This window comes from Cryptotermes secundus, unplaced genomic scaffold (assembly GCF_002891405.2).
Source record: "Cryptotermes secundus unplaced genomic scaffold, Csec_1.0 scaffold247, whole genome shotgun sequence".
NCBI lineage: Eukaryota > Metazoa > Arthropoda > Insecta > Blattodea > Kalotermitidae > Cryptotermes > Cryptotermes secundus.
Window position 1 is genome coordinate 180285 of NW_019740656.1, and position 26950 is coordinate 207234.

Here is a 26950-nt window from a genome sequence, read left to right on the forward strand (position 1 = left end):
ATCTTCTATGTGCTTGTAAAAATCGCATTTCGCGATGTGGGGTGGCGTCTGTATTTAGCACAGCAGAAGCGCGCGCGCGTGCGCACACGAGTGCACGGATAGTGCCGGAAACGTTTCAAGTTCAATGCTCCCTTACAAAGGAGAGCGGACCATGTTTCACATGAAACTCTATTCATTCACTTCTGAAGCTTCGTTACACTGTTGTTATTGTTCTTGTGAAGGTCGGAGCACAGGTTGCAGCCCTCACTGGGCGCTACATGTTCTTGTGAAGGTGGGAGCACAGGCTGGAGCCCTCACGGGGCGCTACATGTTCTTGTGAAGGTGGGAGCACAGGTTGGAGCCCTCACGGGGCGCTACATGTTCTTGTGAAGGTGGGAGCACAGGCTGGAGCCCTCATGGGGCGCGACATGTTCTTGTGAAGGTGGGAACACAGATTGCAGCCATTGCGGGGCGCTACATGTTCTTATGAAGGTCGGAGCACAGGCTGGAGCCCTCACGGGGCGCTACATATTCTTGTGAAGGTGGGAGCACAGGCTGGAGCCCTCACGGGGCGCTACATGTTCTTGTGAAGGTGGGAGCACAGGCTGGAGCCCTCACGGGGCGCTACATCGCTACATGTTCTTGTGAAGGTGGGAGCACAGGTTGCAGCCCTCACAGGGCGCTACATGTTCTTGTGAAAGTGGGAGCACAGGCTGGAGAACCCACGGGGCGTTACATGTTCTTGTGAAGGTGGGAGCACAGGTTGCAGCCCTCACAGGGCGCTACATGTTCTTGTGAAAGTGGGAGCACAAGTTGGAGCCCTTGCAGGGCGCTACATGTTCTTGTGAAGGTGGGAGCACAGATTGCAGCCCTCACGGGGCGCTACATGTTCTTGTGAAGATGGGAGCACAGGTTGGAGCCCTCACGGGGCGCTACTTGTTGTTGTGAAGTGGGTACCGACGTTTCGTAGGAACATTGTGGCTCCATCTTCAGGATATGAATGAGTACGGAAACGATAGTTTAAGGTTATATTGGCTGGTGGCCACACAGATCAGCTCGGGATGGGTGGAGGGGGCAGAGACCGTTCCGGGCCTAAAGAACTTGAGAACACGAATGAAAGACGGAGGCATTATGTTCTTCCGAAACGTTAGTCCACACCTAAATTACTACCCGGCCTTACAACCAAAAGACGCTGAACAGTTACTGTCGTGAAAACATTGAAACTTAATCGGCCTGCTTACTAATTTAACGGGCATTTAACCAACCGACTACGAGTATAACTAGTCTGGCTCTGCTGCCATAGAGATAGTTTGCGCTTTATGCAGGCCTGAACACTTTCCTATGATCTGAAACGAGGCTAAGAGAACAAACGGGCCGTGTGAGAGATCAGCCTTAATGCAAGCGTGTGAAGGCTTTGCGCTGTTAAGGTGAAATGGCCTAGTCTACCGAGGCTCACAGGCCAACCATTGAAAAGTTAATATCCTCGTCACCTTATACGGAACAGTGTTTCAGTCACGTCGCGGTGTAACCATTAGCACAGCTGCAGCATTTTGTGGTGGTCCCGGGTTCGGTGTAGAAGTGCAGGAGCATTAAATAAGGAATCATTCATTAAGGTAAGGTAAAGTTGTCCCGTGTTTAACTAATTAAGCATCATGCCATGAAGGCGTATGTGGAAGTGCATGTGCAGATCCACGTATTCTTGATCTCGGTGCTAGTTGCAGGTGAGTGGTCAGCTTCACGCCCCGGCCGCTGTACCTCCGGGGAAATAGCCCCCGGTGCCCATTGAGTAGGCGGCTGAGTGGGCCCCAGAGCCGGTCTGGACGAGATAGAGAAATAAAAATTCTTGACCCTACCGGGACTCTAACTTTGAACCCTCGGACGTCCAGCCCGTATCCAGTCGCTGTACCAACTTAAATATTCCGGGCCCAATTAATTAGGATATATCAATGTGTAATTCTTTTATGCAATGCCGGTTATTTAAAACTCCCAGGCGATAATAGGGATATTATCTCTGTTATAATTTTGCCTGTGGTTCTGTATGAGTGTGAAACTTGGTCCTTGACATTAAGGGAGGTACATAGACAGAGGGTGTTTGAGAACAGGGATCGAGTGACAGGAGGTTGGAGAAAACTGCATAATGAGGAGCTTCATAATTTGTACTCTTCTCCAAGTATAATTAGAATGATCAAGTCAAGGAGGATGAGGTGGGCACGGCATGTAGCAAGAATTTGGGAGAAGAGGAAGGCATATATGATATTGGTGGGAAAGCCAGAAGGAAAGAGACCACTTGGAAGACCAAGGCGTAGGTGGATCTTAGAGAGATAGGATGGGATGCTATGGATTGGATTCATTTGGCTCAGGATAGGGACCAGTGGAGGGCTCTTGTGAACACGGTAATGAACCTTCGGGTTCCATAAAATGTTGCGAAGTTCTTGAATAGGTGCACAATTGGCGGCTTCTCAAGAAGGGCTCGGCCCAATGAGTGAGTGAGTGAGTGAGTGAGTATATCTCTGTTATAGGTCAGTCAGTATAGTGACCAGACTACGGAATAGCCCAACGAGGGTTCGTCTTTCGATTCCCGGTAGAAAAAAGAATTTTCTCTTCTGCACAGCGTTGGGACAGGCTCCTGGGGCCACCCAGCCTCCTCTCCAGCGAGTACCCACGGTTCTTCCTAGGGGGTAGAACGGCCGCTGAACTTTGTCTAGTGCAGAGGTTCGAAGTGCATGGAGCTCCCGCGTAGACTTCATGGCGTGGTGTTTAAATTAAGCACAGGGGCAGCTCTACCCTCGTTTTGCGCTTGCGCACTGAACGTTCAGAACAAACCGCGTTCTGTTTGCCGATAGTGCGGGGTCATGTATATGTGTAGGCTGTACTGTTGTGGTGGGAGGGACAGTACCAATTCGTTTCAATTTGTCGTGTGACCATTTGGGTGGATTATATTTTCATGCTGTTGACTTCAGCCGCTCCGTGGCAGTAACCCGAACTGGATGAAGCCCGGAAGCAGGTACCGCCCTAAGTAAATATCGTATCGAACAGATCCAGTAAGATTTCTCAGAAGGTTACGATTGTCTTGCATTCAGTAGGTGCGTGGTTCGAGTCTCGGGTAGATCACCGAGTATCCTGACTCAGGCTATTCATGGTTTTCCCTTGTCTCGTCAGATAAATGCCTTAAAATAGGCAATGACCATTTCCTTCGACGTCCTTACCAGTTCATTACTAAGTAATCGCCCAACATTCTGCACTGTATAGTGGAGACGTTTGAAGGAACCTTAAGTGAACAATAAATAAACGCGAAGTGGGGGGGGGGGGCAGGGCAGGGACCCTGGACGGTGCTGGTGTTAATCCTCTCCGTTTTCGGNTTAATCCTCTCCGTCTCCGTGTCGGTTCGCTGAGAGCCCCCCCCCCCATCTTTTTCCATGCTTGACATATTCTTTTACCTTCAAGACAGAGACAGTAGGTTCTTTCGAAACGTTCACAAAGATCCACCAGACTGCACGGTTTCACTCACATTCTAGAATGCAATAGTCTTCATGAATAAAAAAATGAAATGAATATTTTAGACGTCCACCTCTGTCTCCTGACTTCTCTCATGGGTAAAACATTTTAAAATCCCCTGTATGCTCTTTGCAATGTAGACTGACCCCGCACGTAGGGACAGGCCCTCCGTAACCCTTCAAAGTGCAGTGGTTACTATATGTACCAGCAGTATTAGCATCAAAGCAATCTGGTTTCTGCCCACACACTGTATTTATATGCTTCATATGATTTTAACAACAAATACATTTTGTTGATTGGTCTGTGTAGTGGTGCCATGGTGTTCTCTGTGAGGTATGACCTGCATTTTTAATTATTTAGGTAAATGATTCAAATTCATCAGTACTCAAATAGTCACAAATATAAGTGTATGTATATTTGTATGCATGTATGAGTATGTGCGTATAGGGATGTATTCTCTTTGCATATGTTACAACTATTTGCTGCAAATAAAAACGAACACCTGTAAAAACACGTAAACCTCATTTCCAAATAAAGCAACAGCAGACGTAGGGTCCAACGTTAGGGTTCGCGTACTTAATACCGGTCTGCTGGCTGAAAGTCAGTTTGCGTGTTGAAGGTCCTGCGACCGGCCAACTCGACCAAGGTTTTCGTGGGTACTACAGCAAACGCTAAGTTGCTACCCAAATTTCCCTCTCGCACTGCATGCTACACATTCAGCCCTCCAAATGGTAATATCAACATTACACCGTATATCGCCCTCCCAGTGTTATTTAAAATTTCACCATAATTCATCCATCCCAGGGTCATATAAAAATCAATTCTGATCATATGCGTTACCCCTACGAGAAGGACAAGCGGGCGGAACCTGGGAACCTTCAAAATCGGAAATATAGTTTCTTCCCCCCATTCCAAATGTAGTCTCTCCCACTGCCTCCCCACTTTCTGTCCGTTCTCTCAGGCCTCAGAGGGTTCATTTCGTAATTGATCTCGTGATGGCAACAGGGGTGTTACTGTGAATAACCCGAACTCTCAGGCGGAGTGAGGGAGGGAATGCTGTACTTTCATTTCGTGCTCTGTGTTGGTTAGTAATTGTATCAATCGCAGCGCTGTCCCGTGCCGCACGTTGCTACGTAACGGTGTTCCTCTTTTGATTTCTCTTCACAAACGGGGCACTGATTTCAATTCCCTGCTAAGTTAAACTGTACTCTCGCGTTAGAGTTTGTAGCATTTTGGAATTTATTTAGAAAAGAAGAACGCCCGTGGCTGTGGACGCTTGGGGGCGTCATAACAGCTGCTTTTATTCTGAAATCGGATTCATCAATAATCATTTTTGTATTTTGACGTGGCAGTTGGTAATTTGTCCAATTTTTTGTTTAGAACGCCGCCGTTTGGCTTTCTATCACCATGCGTGGCATTTAGAGCGTCATCACAAATGTCGGAAGGCTAATTGTGTTCTGACGTGGCAGTCGGTAATTTCCTAGAAACACTGCAGATATTAAGAGACCCGGGTACACAAGAGCACTAACGAAAAACTGTGAGAGAATGTGGATTGGAATTGCTGGGTATTCTGAAAACTAGAAAACGCGACGTTTCGGAAAGTGGATCTGTTTCCGTCCGTAGGTGAGGGGGAAGACACCTACTCAGTGATTGAGGTTATTTCTAAGGAACCGAACTAAATAAATGCCTGCCTCTTCTCACCTGAGGACGGAAACAGATTCAGTTTCCGAAACATGTTTTTAGTTTCTAGAATACCGGATGATTGACAGAAACCAAAAACCCAGCAATTCTGAGTATTATACACCATCGTCAGAACCCTTTAGAATGTGGATTGGCTTCAACTGGCTTAGGATATGACACAGTGGTGGGCTGTTGTGAACACACTTATAAAAGTTTTGAGGTTCTGACTGCGGTAACTGTGATATTTGACGTCGTATGGTTTGGTAGTACTGTACTGACGTTTCGGATGAACGTGACATCACAGAGATTGGATTGACAGTGGCGCAGTGCAGAACAGAGCTGCCTCAACTTCTGGTTTTAGTTTCTTGGGGTGGGGCGAGACTGAGTCCACTCGGTACGTCGTCCACTGTCTGGTCTATTGTACCAGCCCCAGATGACAGATGATGAGTGTGCAGCAGTCGGTTGAATGAGAATTGGCAGGGGAAACCGAAGTACTCTGAGAAAACCTGCCTCAATGCCACTTTGTCCACCACATGATGTGACCTGGGCTCGAACCCGGGCCGCCGCGGTGGGAAGCCGGCGACTGACCGCGTGAGTTACGGCACGGCCTTGCTTTGACTTAACTAATACCGTACATTCGTAAGATTTGTGTAATTTCTGTGGTCTATTGGATTGCAGACCCTCCTTAGAACTTTTTAATTGGTGGAAGCTGAGGGGCTAAATCGGACTTACCGCCTCGTTCTGAAAGCGCTCCTTCTTTTGAGATGATTATTTAACGACGCTGTTAGTAACCCGTTTTCACCCACAAAGCCTCGGACCTGGCTTCATAACTTGTACTCTTCTCCAAGTATAATTACGAGGAGAATGGTCAAGTCAAGGAGAATGTGGGCAGGGCATGTAGCACGAATGGGGGAGACGAATGCATATAGGATATTGGTTGGAAAGCCAGAAGGAAAGAGACCACTGGGAAGACCAAGGCGTAGATGGGTGGACAATATTAAAGTGGATCTTAGAGATATAGGATGGGATGGTATGGATTGGATTGATCTTGCTCAGGATAGGGACAAGTGGAGGGCTCTTGTGAACACGGTAATGAACCTTCGGGTTCCATAAAATGCTGGGAAATTCTAGAGTAGCTGCAGAATTGGCGGCTCCTAAAGAAGGGCTCAGCTCCCTGAGTAAGTAAGTAGTCCTTAAGTGGTGTACTCCATCTAATATGGAAACGAAGGTGCATAGTCGTTAGTTCCCTGAACCGTTACGTTATCGTTACAACGTTAGTAGAGTCTGTTTTAAACAACTTCCCAGAACTCGTAGTCTGGTCGGAATAAGAACATATTGTGATGTATCGACCCACTGCTAGGAAACGGTTCCCTAAACACTTTCCCCGAGGAGACAGATTCTTGGTAAACAACACTTTGCTCGGTAATGCGTACAATAAAGGACATCCATTTCTAGGTAACGGACCAATAAACACCCATTCTTAATATAAGCGGCGTTTTCTATGGATCCGTCTTGAGGCTATGCAAGTGATAAGGTAAAAATGTAAAGCTATCGCTGTAACAGGCCCTCAACGCCGTTAGGATTGTGAGGCGTCGAGGCTGCCACATTTTTCTAGACAATCGGCTCACAGATGGCGGTGATGTCAGCCTCACACGCCGGCCGCCCTTTATTCCCAGGAAGATTCCTGGTACTCATTTCCGTTAGAGGCTGAGGCGAGCCCAGCGCCATAGTGCGGCTGGAAGGGTTAGACAGAACCGAATGAATTCAGAGCGAGAGAGAGAGATATTGGGGCGAGACCTCGGCAGCCAAGGAAGAAGGGTTCGGCTGAAGAGTGATTGCGAATTATTGTAATTTGTTGTGATTACGAGTGATTGTAAAAGAAGGCGTTAATAAATCCAATCATCGAACCAGAACCCGTTATTATTAGTCACGGAGCCATAAACTCGTGACAGTGTATAGACAGAGTTGGCTCACTTCCACAGGTTGCGATATGTGACACAGTTAACCCTTCATTGAAGTACAGCGACTGGTTTAGCGCCACGAACTGGATCCAGATGGAGCCGTCTCTCAAGCCGGAAGACAGTTCGTTTAGCCGCCAAATGAAGACGAAATGCATATTCTGTTGCGAGAGGGAAAGCGATTTGCGTGCTGCATACCCATCAGGTCCAGCTGCGCACCAACGATTTATATGCCCAAGCTCAGAGCGAGGGGTTTGGTTGGGTTGAAGGGGGGGGGCCTTAAGATGCCAAGCTTGTAGGCTAAATGTGAGCAGAAGTGGAAGACTAAAGTGTATGTACGCTCTGTGATCAGTGGAAGTTGCTCTGGCGTGTTAATTTCCCAGTTCCCTCAGCCACGGGATTCCGGGTAAGACTGTACGGAGTCACGAGCGATTCTGTTCGTATTTCGTTGAATGTACACCAAACCAGATTTGTTTCAGATGAGGTACGCGGTAGCGTAGTTGGTTGAGGCACTATGCTACAAGCCGGAAGGTCGTGGGTTCGAGTCCCGATGAGGTGGATTTTTCAGTTGACCTAATCCTTCCAGCCGCACTATGACCGTTGGGACGACACAGCCTCTAACAGAAATGAGTACCAGGAATATTCTTGGGGGTAAAATGCGGCCGTCGCTTAGGGCTGACAACCTCACCGCCATCTATGAGCCGATTGTCTAGAAGACGTGGGAGCCTCGACGTCTCACAACCTTAATTGGTCTCCACGGTCTGTTACAGGGACAGCTTTACCTTTTTTTTTTTTTGCTTTTTTTAAGCGTGTGTATATAATTTATCGTACGTGTTATTTTTTGTTATATATAAAAATGAATTTGAGTTTCATGTAGCGTAGGGCTTTTGTTGGACTGATGTAGGTCAGTATTGAATTTTTTGAACAGTTGATTTGTGTATTTGTACCCTTGTATGTGTGTAGTTTTATTTATGTGTACACGCGTCATGTTTGGTTTGTATCTCGTTTTGTGTTTGACGGCAAATTTTACCTGGAATCAGGTAGTTACCGCGGTGAATGTAATGGCGGCTGGTACGCACTGCCTTCCCGTTTTACCTTCATTTAATGCGATTTATGCGAAGATTCATTGCAAATGGGGATGTGCTGAGGGAAGAGTGTCGCTTCAATTGAAATGTTAGCGAGCGGGATGAGTGGAGTTGCAAATAATGCGACGAGCGTTTCCATCTGTACGGAGTGGTGTAATGGGGTCAGGGTTTCCTGCGCGTTCCGTGCGACCAGCTCATACTGAGGGCAGGCGTTTATTAAAGGTAGATATAAAGTTGCTCCTATGCTTAACTAATTAAGCACTACGTCATGACGCATGGGAGAGTGCATGTGTAGATAAGACATTTCCTTGACCTCGGTACCAGTTGACGGTGGTTGGTCAGCTTCACGCCCCCGGAACTTATTTCAGAGCGCAGATTATTTAGCAACCGTACAAGGCTGCATACTGTGGAAGGGAGGAAGGGCTCTTGGGTGAGGGGGGGGGGCTGACCTCTCGGCGGTGACCATATCTAGCGGCACTGCAAGTGGAATTTGTATTTCTTTCATGCGTTCTCTTCCTCTTCTTTGTTCCCTCCTCTCGCTCATTATCCGTCTCCTTGACGTTCATTCCCGTTTCCTTTCACCTCTGCTTCATTCCTCCCTGTGTTCCGTGACCTCAACCGGTCAACAGTGCCTCGAGTGTCGGAATGGGGGCAGAGGCCTCGGCAGGGCTGCCTCCATCTTCAGAGTGAATGAGTGTTCATGCATGTACAGGGTGTAACTGAAAGGTTTGAACAAATTTTGGGCATGAGTTTTACATACCTAAACAAGAAAAACTGTCCATATCAGCAGAATGCACAGCTTTCGTATGTTAAAGCAGGTGGTTCATATAGTTACCGTTGTGCAGTATTTTCCTGTCCGAACGCCCGTTTAAGAGCAAGTTGTATCGGAAACAGAGCGACACACACACCATGTGCAAGACAGTTTGTTGTGTGTGTGTGTGGGGGGGGGACCAGGGGGCGAGGCGGCTGCTGCAAGTCCTCATACCTTTGACTTGCATCCTGGAGGTCACCGATTCGCATATCGGCCTGACTGAGGCTTCCCATAGTTTGTCTCGGTTCTCCCAGGCAAGTGTTGGGATAGTACCTCAAATTAGGCCACGCCCGCTTCCTTATACACCCTTTCCTGTTCATTATTCAGAAATTATTCTACCATTCAACGCTGTGTAATCTGAGCAGCTCACAAGGTCCTTCACGAAAGCATAGGAACTGATTATGCTGGGTAGGATGTTGGAGAAAATTAGAATATACAAAACTATAATTTTGCCTGTGGTTCTGTATGGGTGTGAAACTTGGTCTCTGACATTAAGGGAGGAACAGACTGAGGGTGTTTGAGAACAGGGCGCTGAGGAAAATATTTGGACCGAAGAGGGATGAAGTGACAGGAGGTTTGAGAAAACTGCATAATGAGGAGCTTCATAACTTGTACTCTTCTCCAAGTATAATTAGAATGATCAAGTCAAGGAGGATGGGGTGGGCAGGTCATGTAGCATGAATGGGGTAGACGAGGAATGCATATAGGATATTGGTGGGAAAGCCAGAAGGAAAGAAACCACTGGAGAGACCAAGGCGTAGGTGGGTGGACAGTATTAAAATGGAGCTTAGAGAGATAGGATGGGATGGTATGGATTGGATTGATCTGACTCAGGATAGGGACCAGTGGAGGGCTCTTATGAACACGGTAATGAACCTGCGGGTTCCACAAAATGCTGGGAAATTCTTGAGTAGCTGCAGATTTGGCGGCTCCTCCAGTTAGGGCTCAGCTCCATGAGTGAGTAAGTAAGGATGTTGAGGAACTCCATAACTTTACTCTTTACTTATCAGTGGATATGTTATTGTTCGGAACGGCAAGCAGCGAAGGCCTTTACCAGGTAACAGGCAACCTTTGCTGTAAACTCACGCTTGGAGCACCAGTGGTTTGTGTCCGTCCGGCAGAAGCGAACAGATGGGTCCCGGAGATGCCGAGGGAAAGGTCAACCACGTCTGTCGTTATGTCTCGGTACAGCATGACATCTGGTGATTGGTGTGCGAACTGTTGGCTTCTGTACCGCACAACCCCACCCCCACCCCCCACCCGCGGCTACAGGATAAGATCGAATAGGCAACAAGTTGTACACGGCATTAAACTGCCGGTCAGTTTCGTCCGGTTGAGTTCTGAAAGAGCTTTCGGAATTTCTGAATGTATGAGTTCTTGCAGCTGCCTAAAGTTACATACAGTGATGTTGGAAGAATTGTATGAAGTGTTAAAATCGCGAATTACTTTTAGATCAAAAGTTTGCCTGGTTTATCCGTTGTTGCACAGAATAATCTTGATGTGATATGTAAGGTGCGAAGTTGGCAGCAGTGTTTGTCTTGAAGTTCGGGAGTTGCAGATGTTATGCAGGAGGCTGTGAATCCAGAGTTGAGTGTTATTGAGAAGATGGAGTCTCAGCGTTCTGACAAAATTCAATAGAAAGTTGCTTACGGCGTCGTCATGAAAGGAAACATCGTTAAATGAGAATTCCATTTATTAAGACTGACAGTTGAGAGCGCAGACCCTGTAATTTGGAAAATGTGAACATCAGTTGCAGAATCACACGGAACTGACGGTTGGCAGCGCCTTCACAGACAATAGACACCAGAATAACGTGAAGCCAGTGCAGTGCAGGGATTTGATATCTGGTCCCGTTTGTAGCACAGAAATTGTTTCTAATAACTAATGATGATGTCTTCCAGCCTAATACGTAAATGTATAAGTAAATGCTCAAATGTGTGGAATTATAATGTTACCTTTGTTTTGTATGGGCTTGAAGCTTTGTCATATTAAAAAAGTAAAAAAAAATGTAAAGCTATTCCTGTACCAGACCGTGAAGGCCCATAGGGTTGTGAGACGTCGAGGCTCCCACATTTTCTAGATAGTCGGCTCACAGGTGACGGTAAGGTTGTGAGCCTTACGCGCCGGCCGCCCTTTACCCCCCAGGAAAAATATGTAATTAATTCCTGGCACTCATTTCTGTAAGCGGCTGAGTGAACCCCAGGCCCATACTGCGGCTGGAAGGATTAGGTCAATTGAAAAAAATTCAGTGACCTCGTGGGGACTTAAACCGGCGACCTTCCAGCTTGTAGCATAGCCCCTCAACCAAGTACGCTACCTAAAGACATATATTAAGAATGTTGAATAACAGTAAAAAGAAAAATGTAAAGCTATCCCTGTAACAGGCCATGGACGCCCATAGGGCTGTGAGACGTCGAGGCTCCCACATTTTCTAGACAGTCGACTCACAAATGGCGGTGAGGTTGTCAGTCTTATTCACTGGCCAACCTTTACCCCCAGGAAGATTCCTGGTACTCATGTCTTTTGGAGGCTGAGTCGACCCCAGGGCCATAGTGCGATTGGAATAATTGCGTCAATTTGAGAAATCCAGTCACCTCATTGGGAATCTAACCCGCTTGTAGCATTGTGCCTCAACAGAATACGCTACCTCGTGCCCTACCGTAAGATCGTATCCTGGCATTTGTCGGGAGAGAACAAGGGAAGCCACGTGACGCATAACCAGGATGGCCGGTGTTGAGGGCCGATATTTGAACCCAGTACCTCCGGAATACGAAGCAAGAGTGCTATCCATTAGACCATGTCATTCAGGCCGGATCAAGCGGTAACATTTCTGCCCTATGTTATGGCGTGCCCAGTTCGAACATCGACACGGACACGACCGTCCTAATTGACATTTTTCGATGTTTTCCACAGTTCCTACATGAAAATGCGGGATAGTCCATTGAAATAGGCAACGAACGATTCCTCTCACATCCTTCCCATTTGATCGTTAATTAATAATTTTGCCGTGGGACGCTGTGTAGTGTTAGTTGCAGAGGAAAGTCGCCGTTGTCATGTTCGTGCCTCCACGGAGAGTAACTAACAAACTGTTCAAACACAAGTCGCACTCTTCGTCCCTCCCCACTGGCAGTGAAGTTATGTTATTTGCATTGCAGCTGTAAGACCATATTTTGTACTGTCACGCGGCCTGTTTCTCCTGTTGCGTGTCAACACATTAGTCACGCGTGTGAGGCGGCCGTCGCTAACCCCAGAGAACTTCATACAGTGCAATACTACACAGAGGTGTGGTTAGGTGTTAGTGGTCCGCATACCGTTGCCGGCTTTCTAAACTTTAACTGCTCTTATAGTAAAAAGTAAAGCTATCCCTGTGACAGGCCGTGGAGGCCCATAGGGTTCTGAGATGTTGAGGGGCCCACATTATCTAGACAGTCGGCTCACAGATGGCGGTAAGGTTGTCAGCCCTACGCGCCGGCCGCCCTTTACCTCCAAGGACTTTCCAAGAATATTCCTAGTACTCATTTCTGTTAGAGGCTGGGTCGACCCCAGGGCCATAGTGCAGCCGGAAGGGTTAGATCAATTGAAAAAATCCAATGACCTCGTCGGGACTTCAGCCCGCGACCTTCCGGCTTGCAGCATAGTGCCTCAACCAGTGCCCTTACTACTTTTATATTAGACATATTATCAAGTCTGCTTTTGAAGTGGTTATTGTTTAAGAGGATTGTCTTTGGAAGAGTCGAGATAGCTCGGTATAGCATCGGGCTGGACGCCCGGGGTTCACTTCCAGGCAAGGGCAAGATTTTTCTCTTCTCCATATCGTCCATTCGGGCTCGGGCACATATGGCCTCATATACAGTGGGTACCAGATGGTACTTCCCTGGAGGTAAAGCGGCTGGAGCGTGAAGTTGACCACTCCGCCGAGTGCCGAGGTCAAGAATAGGCGGATATCCACTCCCAACTCCGAATCTTCAAGGCGTAGTGCTTAGTTAAGCACAGGGACACTGTCGTGTTGTATGTGATACCGTATAGTTTGGTAGATGTTCACGGACGTGCTGGGCTGAAGTGTAAGTGCAGTCCAATTGTAATAAGCGGTTGCCTGTTCCAGCTGAGGTGTGGCCCCGCGATGGAGTGCCCGGAAATACCTGATTGTCGTGGCGGCGGGTCCCTGTTCGGCCGTGCGGGGCACCCAGCCCTCTCCCGGCGGCTCTAGTCAACCCTCGGACCGGTGAGTACAGCACGCTGTTCTACCGACCTGCCACATTCACTGCCAGGTGCCGGGTCAAAGATGTGAATATTTGTTACAGTTGGTCAGTATTGAGGCTATGTAGTGTGGATGGTAAGGTGATTAATTTTATCACGTGTTATGGGATGACTATAGACGGGGTTTGGTTTCGAATTATTGACCACTTTGACACAACTTAATTATAGCGCCATCGATGATCTCCGCACTTTAGAAGTCTTTTCGAGCCCGCAATGTTTTCACTAGTAGTTGTCTGGTAACGGTTTCTAACAGTGGCTAGTCCTTTGCTTCCTGGCTCAGATCCTCTCTGAACGGCGGCTCCCTTCCAACTGAACTCTCTTCTTCACAGACTCGCATTCAGAACTGACTCGCTTGCCCCGGTTGTCTTCCTTATAACCCATTTTCACGGACCTAGTATAAAACACCGTTTGCAACAGTACCTCTCTTGTTGCATGCGTTTTCGTTGCCGTGTGGATGTGTTTACCGAGCCGTCGTCCAGAAACTAATATTGTTTTAGAGCCGTTCCCTAGCAACGGCTGTTTTTCTGGCTCCACAGCTCTTGCTTTGAGCAAATATGGCGGAATCTCAGATTCATTGGGGTTTTTAACTTTGTCCGTTGTCCAGTTTCTAAAGCGTTTCGGAACCTGGATCTGTTACAGTTTTCAGGCGAGTGGAACTCAGACATTCTCCTTTCCTCTGTTGGGTCCCTTAGAAAGTGGCAGGGACGATCCGCAAGAAATATTGCTAAAACTGCTAGACGTAACTTTGTGATCAACTGTTCTGGCCATTCCTGTCCGTAGAATGAAAGCCTAGGCGTGCTCGTGCGTCATGTAACCGGGGATTGAACCCGAGGCGAAATGCGAAATCTGCTGCGCATCCATGTCACGTGGTCAGTCCTTCCGTCTGGCGTGTATGGAAACGTCAGAGCCATATTGCAAAGTGGTTTGGCTTTTAGACGCCGGTTCCAACATGCCCTCGGCCCTCGACGCATCAGGTGACTAAGTGTGGTCCCTGGGGGTGGGTGTGACAGAATAAAGCAATTTTGTATGCTATGTACCATATGGATGCACAACTGAAATAAATCATTAAATGGAAACTTCTTACCGTCGTCGTAAGATCGTGTACATTTGATACAAGGCTTGTACTATGTACATGAAGTTTTTGTTCTGGGGCTGAAAGGTGCAGTTTTTTGCTTGCAGAGTGACTAGCAGATTTAGGGTTCATATTGTAGTCTTCTGGGTTATGACGATCCGGTAGATAGGTACCGAAATTTCGGAGAAGTATATGCCTCCATCCTCAAGGTAGGCGTGAATTAAGTTGTGAAACTGTTTAAATGGGACAAGGTCGTTTTCATGGCTTACGGTTCCAGTTGTTCGTTCATGGCGCCTTATCGTGTTCCTCACCCCTTGTTTTCATTGGCCAGTTGTGGCTCCCCCCCCACGACCTGTTTCTACCCTCTCTCTCCCATAATGCTTCATTACTATTCGACACATTGGCGTGAAATCGGAGCGTCATCACAGATCACTGGGCGTTTACTAGAGGCCCTGAGCCAGCAATTAACACATTTGTTGCAATGAATGGTTAGTGTGACGCGAGCCTTAGCTGCACCATGCTTCCGACTGGAACACTCTCTTCCGGGCAGATTTATCTCATTCTGCTCCCGTGTCTGCTCATATCTCCATCTTATTTTATAGTCTTTTCGTTTCTTATTATTGGGAGCGATGTTGGGGCGACCGACCGTACCGTCGATCAATGTGCTGGAGCAGCAGTGTCATGCGCTTCGTGACGGTCCTTGGTCTCGCGATAAAATTAAAACACCCTGTATTATAGTGCCTAAGTCGTAGGTGGGTGGACACTACTAACTGGATCTCAGAGAGATAGGATGGGATGCTATAGATTGGATTGATATGGCTCAGGATATGGACCAGTGGAGGGCTCTTGTGAACACGGTAGTGAACCTTCGGGTTCGATAAAATGCTGGGAAGTTCTTGAGTAGCTGCACAATTGGCGGCTTCTAAAGAGGGTGTCAGCTACATGAGCATGTGATTATAGTTCCTCTAAATGTATTTTAATTTTTTGACCTGTGTGTGTTTCCGTGTTATATATATATATACACATGCAATACAGATTGATAAATGCGATAGTAAGTAGAGTGCCGTTTTCTGGGATGTGACATCGTGTAGATCTTGTGTGAACCGACGTTTCGGAGGAACTTAGCGCCTCCATCTTCAGGGTAGAATAATCCACGAGCGAGGAACCAACGTGAGCAGGTGGCTGCAGTCTGCAGATACCATATTAATTTTCATGAAAGTTCGTTTAGTGATTATTTACGGTTTATGGATGAGCTCAAACGTGGCTCAGTCAATAGGTACGTAGGTACAGTCTCCGGACCGTGCGGTCCTTCCCCCCTTCATGAGGTGGGACTAAGTCCCTTGTACTGCGGCCACTTCTGGCCTAATGTACCAGCCCCAGATGATAGGTGAGGGTGATTGTGGAGCAGTTGGTGGAATGAAGATTGGCAGGGGAAACCGAAGTACTCGGAGAAAACCTGCCCCTGCCCCAGTACCACTTAGTCCACCACAAATCCCATCTGACCTAACACGGGTCTATGGCACGCCCCTGCAGTAAGGTCCTTACTGAACGCTGAAGTAACCCAGTAGTTCTGGAGTTCCATGGGATTGGGTAGAGCTGTCTGTTTTCCTCTCTTCCTCAGTCCATCGATTAGCATAAACTGTACAATGCATGTCCCATAAAGACGAGGAAACGCCTGCGAGCTATGCATCACAACAGACACGTTGCCTAGCAACGGTATTGTGATTCCTTTGTGACGTAGGAAAAAGCGGCTTCAGCGTATTGTGCCGCCAGTCCCATTGCGTTTCCTGTTTCGTAGCATGTGCGTGTGCCACATACCTTTCTTGCTTTCGTTACTGTAACGCCGTGGAGTCTGGTACAAAATTAGCAGCAAGCAGGGAGTCTGTAGAGCGACTGAGTACGTGGCTGACGGCCGAGTGGTCGGATTTCGAGTCCCGGGGGGGAGGGGAGGATTTTCTCCTTTCCACGTCCTCGAGACCGGTTTTGGGGCTCACCCAGCCGCCTATCCAGTGAGAACCGTGGGTAAAGCAGTCGTGGCATGAAGCTGACCACTCACCTCCAACTGGTTCCGAGGACAAGAATTGTGGAGCTGTACCTCCACTCCCCCATACGTCGTAATGGTATGGTGCGTAGCTAGTTAAGCATAGGGACAAGAGTCTTTGGGACCCTCGGAGTTTATATAATGTTATTCTCGGTTGATGTAATGAAGCATTTAGTGAGTGAGACAACGTGGCGTCAAGCGGTAGGATGACGGGTGAGTAATGGAGTTGAGAGGTTGTGGAAGGACACGATCTTTGAGGTGCTGTCCCGTCGTTTGCCTGGAGGAACCTCTTGACGTACCAAATTATAATTGTCCCAGTGCTTAATTAACTGCCACACCTTGTGGAGGTGTACCTCCATAGATTCCTTACTTTCGTGCTAGATGAAGGTGAGTGCTATCTGAGTCGCTTCACATCCATCTGTTACCCCTGCTGGGAATCGAATCCCGTTCAGAGAGTCCCTGCCATAGCTCATGCGAGCCTCCGACTTGCCACACAGGCGTCCCTGGTTCCATCATGAGTCAGTTCGTGTGTGATTTGTGGTGGGCAAAGTGGCAGTGGGGGCAGGATTACATCAGTTTCCCCTACCAGTTATCATTCCGGGGCTGGTACAAGGACCATTTATGGCCACGGTACAAAGGCACTCAGTCTCATCTCCCCCTAACGTATAAGAAACGGGTTGCTATACTGAGCTACTCCGGAACGAGTTTGTGTTAATATTTTTGTAAGGAATTAATCGTCGGTAGTGTTTGGTGCCTTTTTAGCCTGTTCCGGTAGTACTGCCCGTTCTGTATGGTTTGTGGCTGGGTGAGGTCAGGTGAGGCAGCGGTTGGTCCCGGGCTTATCCTTCCCATTTCTCACCCGATCGGAATCCCAAAGCTTTCAGTAGTCCGGATGGTGAATAGTCAGTTAGAAGGAACGTGGATGCAGTAGTTCGTTTTTAGATTTACGGTACTCCGCGCCATGTGGCTGGAGGGTCCAAGGAAGACAACGGAAAACCTTAGTCATCGGTAGTAGATGGTCCGGCCGCTTTAACCCCAGGCAACTAGCCCTGAATTCCATTCCATGAGAGACGCTGTCAAATGTTACCACTGCCGGCAGCCGAATCCCGGTTCGTCGGCAGTTCAGTTCGTCGCAATGCCGACTGGGCTTGGAAGTTCGTGCACACTTTGCGAGTACATATTTCCAGCGTTGTCTTCAGAATTGCCAGGCGGCTGCTATATCGTGTTTTCTGTGGCTTACGGCAAACAGAACAGATCTATAAATGGAACCGAATTTGGTGCCTGGAACAGCTTCAGAGAAATGCGGTAGTCAGAAGTGTTCCTTCATAGTTCCAAAATAGAACTGAGCCGAATGTCAGTAAAGACCAGAATTCCGGGAATTTTGAATGCATTATGATCCCTAAGGCAGGTACAATACTGGAAGGTAGAGCAGAACAGTCGAGAGACCTGCCAGATATTGCTTTATGAATTTGTGTGAATGTTAGCTGAAGTAAACAGTGGATACGGCCGGAACGTGATCCTGACCACTCATCTCCATCTAGTGCCGAGGTTAAGAATGTATGGAGCTGTATCTCCACTCCCCTTGCCTAATAACGGAATGATGCTTAACTAAAAACAGGATCAGCAGTGTCCAACCGTGTCCCTGTCTGCTGGGCACGCGGATCCCTTTCCTCGGTGGTAAAGCAGCCGGGACGTGAAGCTGGTCTCGTCTTTTAGTCGTGGATCTGTACCTACACTCTTCTGTACGTCATAATGGTAAGGTAAATGGTAAAATCCCTGTGCTTGACTAATTATGCACTACGCCATGAAGACGTATGGGGGAGTGGTTGTATGGATCCGCGTATTCTTCACCTTAGCATTACTTGGAGGTGAGTGGTCATCTTCACGCCCCGACCTCTTTGCCTCCGGTTCCCAGTTGAACCGGGTTGGGCTCCAGATCCGGTCTAGACGACGTTGACAGGGGAACAATCCTGCACCTACCGGGACTCGAACTCAGACCCTTCGGCCGTCCAGCCCGTAGCCGGTCGCTATACCGACTGAGCTATCCCGGCTCTACGTCATAATGGTTTAATGCTTAATTAAGCAACGCGACATTATTTACCGAAGCGTCCAGACCGGTTCTAGGAACCACGAAGTCTCGTATCCAGTGCGTATTAGCTGTTTGCCTGGGGTAAGGCGACCATTAGGCTCATCAAGTGGAGAGGTTAAGAATGCACGGAGCCACGCATCTGCTCCTCCATACACCATAAATTGCGTGGTGCTTAGTGAATCGCATAGACGGCTTTGCTTCTTCTGGTCCCTCCACTCGCTGTAGCACATGTCCAGTTCGACCCGAACAGGGCCCGCGCTGTGTGACTCTGCAACTAAAAATACTTGTCGCCCCAACCCCCGCACAGCGCCTGCATCACGTTCCCATTTCTCCCCCTACTGGTGCGGGGAAGGGGTTCACATAATGGTGGCGCTCTGGACACGTATTTTGGAGATACTGGAATCGAATCCTGACTTAGGCTTGTTCGTGGTCTTACTCAGTTTCTTCGCGAAAATGCCGAGGTAGTTCCTCGACTAGGCAACTAATGAGGAACTCCATAACTTGTAGTCTTCTCCAAGTATAATTAGAATGATCAAGTCAAGGAGGATGAGGTGGGCAGAGCATGTAGCACGAATGGGGGAGAAGAGGAATGCGTATAGGATATTGGTGGGAAAGCCAGAAGGAAAGAGACCACTGGGAAGACCAAGACGTAGGTGGGTGGACAATATTAAAAGGGACCTAAGAGAGATAGGATGTGATGGAATGGATTGGATAGATCTGGCTCAGGATAGGAGGGCTCTTGTGAACACGGTAATAAACCTTCAGGTTCCATAAAATGCGGGGAAAATCTTGATTAGCTGCAGAATTGGCGGCTCCTCAAGAAGGGCTCAGCTCCGTAAGTACGTAAGTAAGTAAGTAAGTTACGCTACTTGTGACTGAGTTGAGTTGCGCGGCTCCCAGAGTCGTGAGTTTCGTGGGACTCGGAACCAAGAATTACTGTGCTGGCTAGGCCCCACAGCACTTTACCCGACCCCATTAAGCAACGATCGCTTCATTCGAGATCCTCCTCAGTTTACCAGCACTGCTACCATTCGGCCCTATATAGTCTTAAGTATTGACACGCCCTTAAAATAACTTACAAAAGGACCCAGGACAGGAGTCCTATTTAGTCAGGCCCTGTTCCAGCGATGTCAACATCTGGGGCCTTTCTGACGGCGTTGAAGTGGCCAGGGCGCGAAGCAGGCCACTGACCTCCATCTAGTGCCGAAGTTTAGAGAGCGTGGAGCTGTACCTCGACTCCCCGATACGTCCTCATGACGTGCTGGGTAAGACAGCCGCATGACCCCAGCAAATGGGGACACCTGATTACCGATACTGCCGGCTGCCCGAACCTGCTGTCATCGTCAGAGTGTGACGTAAACGGTGACGTGATCAAACAAGATTGGGACCTGCCTCCAGCGCATGCGGCTTTCCTTCCGTAATGTTATGACAGTGGTAGTTACTTACTTACTCATGGAGCTGAGCCCTTCTTGAGGAGAAGCCAAATCCGCCGATACTCAATTTCCCAGCATTTTATGGAACCCGAAGGCTCATTACCATGTTCACAAGGGCCCTCCACTGGTCCCTATCCTGAGCCAGCTCAATGCAATTCATGCCATCCCATCCTATCTCTCAGTTCCATTTTAATATTGTTCACCCACCTACGCCTTGGTCTTCCCAGCGTTCTCTTTCCTTTGGCTTTCCCACCAATATTTCGAGTGGTAGTAGTTAGTGGAAAGTGGCATGGATGCTGAAGGAAGCAGCCGTGACCTATTTTAAGGTATCCTGGAATTTTCCTCAGAGGGACTGAGTACAACCGCTAGATTTTTCAGAATAGCGGGTTTTCGGGCCCAGATTCGAGCCCTGCACCTCCCGAATGTAAATCAGAATTGTTATCGCTTGAACATAGTTTGTTCGAAGCTAAAATATCGCCAGATGGTGTATAAAGAAATACATGTTTATATAGTGGCATAACGCCCCAGGCTAACTTTGGCAGTGCTCAGTCGGTAAAGTTAAGGAGCAGCTATTTGCAGAAGCAAGTTTGCTTTGCACAAGTAAACATCTGAATCCAGTCATCGGGAAGTTGGAAGAGTTCTGCAGTGTCCGCTAGGGATTTCGTTTCTTCGTCTGTGCGACCGGAACAGAAGAGAGAGGAAGCAGATATAAAGAAACAGCAGCTGAAAGGGTAAATAATGAAGAGAGATTTTGTGTACTTGGACAAGCTTTAGAGATCAGAATGACGTTCTTGTTACTGTCGTGTCGTCTCCTGTTTCCTAATCGTGTTTTGTGTATGGAAAGTTACGCAAAAACATTCGCTTGAAGTCCCGTCATTTGTTATGTAAGCCCTCGTACTATCAACTTCCCCTAATCCCCCCCGTATTCCTCTCCAGTCCTACATGTTGTCGAATAGTGCATCAAGGCCCACGTCCAACACGAATAACACGCGCAGATTTTCAATCGTAAAACCCTCTCTTTTATACTGAAGCATGTAGAGCCGTTACTAGGCAACGACAGCGAAATAAACAAATATACCAGAGCCGTTTCTAGGTAACGGCTTGGTAAACACGTTCCTGCAGCAACAGACTCGAACGCAACGATGGTAAACAGATCGCTACGGTAACGAACCCCGACACAGCAGTATAAGTTCTGTGTTTTCTGTTGGTCCGTGCTGAGATGTTTTAACCGGTACGGTATGGGGCAACTAGTTAGTTGCAAGAGTGCTCAGCTGAAAGTCAGGTTCAGTGAAGAGAAGACATCATGTGTGGTATTTGGAGTGTGTAATTAAGGGAGACTGGTATAGTCCCTGAGTTAAAATCTTTTGCCAGGAAACGGCTAGTGGAGACTCCGAAACGCCAATTTACTCTCAGTGGTCTACACGCTGTGATCCCTAGTCCAGACCCACACTACTTCTCAGAAAATCTGGTAGCGCCGGGAATCGAAACCGGGACCTCTGGATTTGTAGCCATGAACTCTGACCACTAGACCACAGAGGACGTGCGAGTCCGCTAGCAGTGAGTTAAAAACGTGTACATTTCTTAACCATATTTTCTCTTATGCGCAGCCATGCGGCAAAACTGAATAATCAGACTGTACACCAAATGCAGTTTCTCTTGCCTGTTACCGCTGTTGTCAAGGAGACTAGCTCATGCTGGCATCAGTTACGTCACGTCTGTTCGGCCCCCACAGCTGTGATTTGCAGAACTATTCAACCGGGCACTGTAACGGAACCTCTGTTCATGGTGACTGGTTCCATACAAAATCATTCCATATAGCTCTTAAGCTGGAGGTCAGGTGGACGGAATGTCTGTTGTCTGGAACTACGTTATTGGAATGGTGCAACGACAGACATATGGCCGTGAATGTTTCGGCCTCTGGGGGGCCATCTTCACGAAGGAAATCAGAAGGAAATCGACTTTACGCATAAAATATATAGTTCGCATTTATAAGTTGTAAAATATTATGAAATTATTTCTTCAACGATTTGGCAGAAAATAATACTTTGTTAGGCCCTTATTGTACACAACACACACTGCCGCACGTTTATTGTGTGTTTGTGTGTTGCTAGGCACTGTGGGGGGGGGGTTAGTTTCTTGGGGTCGAGTGAGACTGAGTCCACTTGGTTCATCGGCCACTGTCTGGCCTATTGTACAATCCCCGGACGATAGATGATGCATGTGGAGCGGTAGGTGGAATGAGAATTGGCAGGGGAAACTTTTGTTTGTAAATAAACGTATGACTGTCCTGTTAGCTGCGTGTAGCTTCAGTGTGTGCAGTAATTACTAAAACTGTAACGCTAACATGACACACTAACGCATAATTGGAATTTCAGTTCGAGTGAAGATTCTGGTTCGAACCTTGGCGCGAAGAAGCCTTTCTTAGCCCACTTTCCTTATTTTGAAAAAAAAAAATAAAAGGTTTGTAAGATTACCTTGCTGTCTATATAGCTCCCCAGCTTTTTCGTTTTCTGTGCTGTCCGTGTTGTATCAAGGGAAAATAGGCCAGTGTCCCTTCTGAGAACTAACCCGTGTGAAGGCGGTGTCGAATACCTCCACCGTGACGCTGCGAGTCGTAGGAGGCGACGAAAAGGGAAGTCTCGAATCTGAGACAGTAAAATATTGTCGCGAGCTCCAAGGGCTCGGACCCGAGAAAGACTGGATTGGCGAGGTCCAGCAGCATATACAAAAGACAGGCGCGTCCCCTCCTCAGCGAGGGCTCCCCACAAAAACAAGATCGTAACTGTCAAAGAGTAGTAAGTATCTGGTTATGAGCCCCAGATAGTGTTAGACACCAAGATTACTGACTGACTGCCCGTCTGTCATAATGTGATTTTGACTATGACTTGACTTCCCGAAACTAAATTCATCTCACTACTATCGATGACCAGGGACGGATTAAGACATACGAGAAATTGGCCATGGCCTAAGGTTTTATGGCTTATGGGATCCCACACAATGTGTGCGCGCAACTTGTTTAGCATGAGAGGTTGGAGGGCCCCCAAGACTTTCAGGTACAACAAAAACGACGTGTATTCCGCTCCGTGTCTTCATTGGTTCTAGTAAACAGCAACGCTTCTGACACCCACCAGATTTTTCAGTGCCCAGAGGGCTCCTAACTGAACAGTGGCCTAGGACCCCACAAAATTTTCAACCCCTTCTGATGATGGGTGTCACGTCACAGTAGTCTCCTTGTCTGAGTGTGCAGGACCGACGCTGTCAGACTGCCCATAGCGTCTGCCTTAACGTGTGTCTTGTACACTGGAACTCGTATGCTCAATTGTACTTGAGTCTTCAGAATAGTCACATATGTACTCCAGGTAATCGGTAAACGCAGGAAGCAGTGCGTCTGAGCTACAAAGCCCAACCGGTTAATGCTGTTTGGGGAAACAGTCCCTGTTTGTTGTGAGAACCATACGGAACACACAAATACACTCTGTGGGCAGAGAACTCAGTCCGTGCGTCACAGGAAACACATTACGTCCCCTCTACAAAGCCCAACCGGTTAATGCTGTTTGGGGAAACAGTCCCTGTTTATTGTGAGAACCATGCGGAACACACAGATACACTCTGTGGTCAGAATTCGAAATGTTTTAATCGTGAAACAGGTGGTGTATATAGTTACCACTGCCTCTTTCGCCAGCGGTTCGTTTAGTCACGGCGGTGACGTACTTGCGGCCGGTCGCAAGGCGACCCTGACATCTCGCGGGAAAGTGGCACAACACCTTGATCTGATCTACCTGAAGAAAAGAGTAGCGTCGGGCGGGTGAAAGGAGACGGGTAGCCTGTTACTTGTCTGGTGTGTCTGAGCAAGACCACAGAAATCCGCAGCCAGAATAGGCTGTCTCTTAGCCAAGCTTCGAAGCCAGGACGTCGTGAATGAACGTGAATCACAAACCTGCATAACCCCCCCCCCCAACGCACCGTATAGACTTGTATTTTAAAAGATAAGAAGGTACAGGTAAAAGGTAAGGTTGTCCCTGTGCTTCACTAATTAAGCACCGAGCCATGAATACATGGGGTAACGGAGGTTAGCTCAAGCGTTCGTGACCTTCTCATTAGATACGCGTGAGTGGTCACGGCATACTCCAGTGCCCGTTGTGTAGGAGGCTTTGTGGGCCCCACAGCCAGTCTGAACACTATGGAGAGGAGAAAAATCTTACCCCTGCCGGGTATCGATCCCCTGTCCTCCAGCCACTAGGTCGTCGCCATAGCTACTATACTAATGATATTGATAAGGGATAACCACAAAGATCGTAAGTTAATTAGCTGTTGGAATTATTCGAGCGTATGATGCGGTGATAGTCTGGTGATAATGGTCAGATCATCAGCCAGTGGAGTCTGCTGCAAGTAACTGACGGTGAACGCTGCTGCAGCAGCTGCCACGATCTTGAGGTAGATAAACCCTCGCTAATCCGGATTAACCAATAATTCCGGTTAATGAAGCAAAAGATAGTCCCAAAAGACAAAAGAAATGAACAGTTTAATAATATATATAGGTAATGCTGATGAAAGTAAATAAAAATATCCCTGCAGCAGTTTCTTCCTCAGTCAGAAGCTGAAATGTAGGTTCACCATCCAGCTGATGCCAATCTTGGATATCTTCTTGCGTGGTTTCAGTCGCCCAGCTGCCCTGAAAGCAACCCGATGGTTCTTTTGCGTCTAAATTCCACGTGTCTTTTGAATTGTGTACTTCTAATTAACGGTGAACAGAATTTCTTTATTTTTTTAATTTGTATCCGGATTAACCATAAACGGATTAGTGAATATTCAGAAAAGTGTGACATGTTAAGTTCCGCCATGTCTGCAGTTGAACTTAGCCTGAGTTACGTCACGTCATTACGAACAGAATGCCAGTACAAGCACACCCACGTGTGAAGCATTTGCACGTTCTTAGTGTGGAGGTGGAGTAAATTGGCAATTTTGTGGAAATTAACCTCCCGCCCCCTTCTCTTCACATATTACGTCATACATGCCGAGATTACAGAGGGCGATTTCAGTAGAGACCGAGCCACACCTTTGTAAAGTGTGGGGGAGGGGGTGGGGTTTCAGTATCACTAGTGGCTGTCTTAACCCATTTAATCGTGAGAGATGCAGCAGAAGCTGTCAGTACTGGGTCCAACATGAATCTCCAAGTTAATTTGTTTATATTCGTCACATCGCGTATGTTAATAGGCCTAAATATACAAACTATCGGTTTATTTATTTGTTTCCTACCCATCTCTTTCCCAGCCCCCCCCCTCATTCTGCTTTATGTCTTTTTGCAAACACTGGGCCTTACCTCTTCAATTTTCTGCTAAAGTGTATTCCGAATTTTCTGATCAGCAGTTCGTTGGCCTCGGTGTTCATTATCTTCTGCGTATTTATGGCTAGAAGCTCGAGCTATTATCCAAATTAAGGGCAAATATTCGTCTGGAAAACGGTAAAGCTATCCCTGTAACAGACCGTGGCGGCCCTTAGGGTTGTGAGACGTCGACGCTCCCACATTTCCTGGACAGTCGGCTCACAGACCATAGTGAGGTCAGCCTTACGCGCCAGCCGCCCTTTACCCCCCCCCCCGGAAGATTTCTGGTACTCATTTCTGTTAGAGGTTGAATCAACCCCAGGGTCATAGTGCGGCAGGAAGGAGTAAGTCAATCGAAGAGTCCATTGACCTCATGAGAAATCGAACCCGTGATCATCCGGCTTGCAGCATAGTGCCTCAACCAACACGCTGCCGCGTGCCCCATGCCTATAAGAAGCTAGTATTTATTGTTGGGGTATATTCTAAATAGCATTTAGAAATTCGGCTCGTACGGCTGAGAAAACATTTCATGTGTTGGAGTGTCTGCTTGCCCTCTGGTGTCGACATGACAGAGTAACTTGCTGTGAACCAAGCAGTTGTTATTGTAATTGAACTGCGATTCTGCTTCTGGCTTTCAGACGCTGACCCAGCCTCCTGTCGAATGGGATGTTGGTTCCTCTCTCTTACAAATAGTACATTGATCTGTACCTAAACTCTGGGAATATTTTCATGGTGTAGTTCTTAACCACAGGGACATCTTTAATGTAGTAATTTATTGCCCCGCGCTCTGTGACCACCCCTTGTAAAGTGTCCGCCACAGTTTATTCGCATCGACCCTCGGTAACTGCAGGCTGTGTCCTTCATTAAGCTTTGCACCTACTGTGTCCTAATGGAATCGCCGTGACACTGCGGCAACTTCTCCGACACTGCTGCGGAGCGGGATAGCATGCAGGAGAGTGTGAGGCGTAACACGTTTTTCCGTCTGCACAACTTGGAGAACTTGGCGGAAAGTTAAAATTGAGAGTGAGGATGTGTCCCCACTTGTGACAGACAGGCAGACGGCAGAGCGAACAGCTGCGCGAATCCGTTGCGCATAAATTGTCTCTGATCGGGCCTCAGGCATCCTTGAAAAAAACAGTTGGAAAATGAATGAACTGCAGTTTGGAATTTAAAGCTTGTCTGAATGCCAGATCTGCAGTGTTTCATTTCTTACTGATCTCCCGTTGCCGATAGCGATGGTCGTAAAAAATAAAAATACAAAGTCCATATGCTTAATTAATTAAGCAGTATGTCATAATGACGGAGTGGGGAATGGAGGTATAGCTCCACTCTTGACCTCGGCACTGGATGGAGGTGAGTGGTTAGCTTCACGCCCCGGTTGTTTTAACGCGGGGAAATCGCTCGCGATACCCACTGGTGTGCCCCAGAGTCGGTTTGGACGTTGTGGAGAATAAAAAAGTGTGTTGCCCCTCCCAGGAATAGAACCCCGGTCATGTAGCTCGTAGCCAATCGCCATATCGACTGGGCTATCCAGACCTAACAGCGGCGTCAGTATCTAGACTGTTGGCACGTAATGGTAGGAGGGGGGCGGCATTGGCATAATCGAGGTACATTGTAGCGTTTTCCTGGAGGAAGTGAGAAAACAACGGAAGTCTCCCTCAGGATACTTTATGTCCCGTCCTAGACTCGAACCGAGCACCTTCCGATGCTTACCGTGGGTCAGCCTG

At 47.7% G+C, this 26950-nt stretch overlaps 1 protein-coding gene across 7 annotated transcripts in view; it reads left to right on the forward strand.

The window, feature by feature from the left end:
• Positions 1 to 26950, forward strand: part of LOC111872378 (alpha-1,6-mannosyl-glycoprotein 2-beta-N-acetylglucosaminyltransferase) — a 149279-nt gene that overhangs the window by 87237 nt on the left and 35092 nt on the right. For 5 of the 7 annotated variants that reach the window (XM_023866192.2, XM_023866193.2, XM_023866188.2 and 2 more), the window contains one exon: positions 13111 to 13230. The exons of 1 other annotated variant lie outside the window; for it this stretch is intronic. The gene's annotated coding sequence lies outside the window, so the exon portion shown is untranslated. Of the gene's footprint in view, positions 1 to 7441; positions 7519 to 13110; positions 13231 to 26950 lie in introns of those variants that run through there. One more of the 7 variants, XM_023866196.2, reaches the window with a different exon arrangement.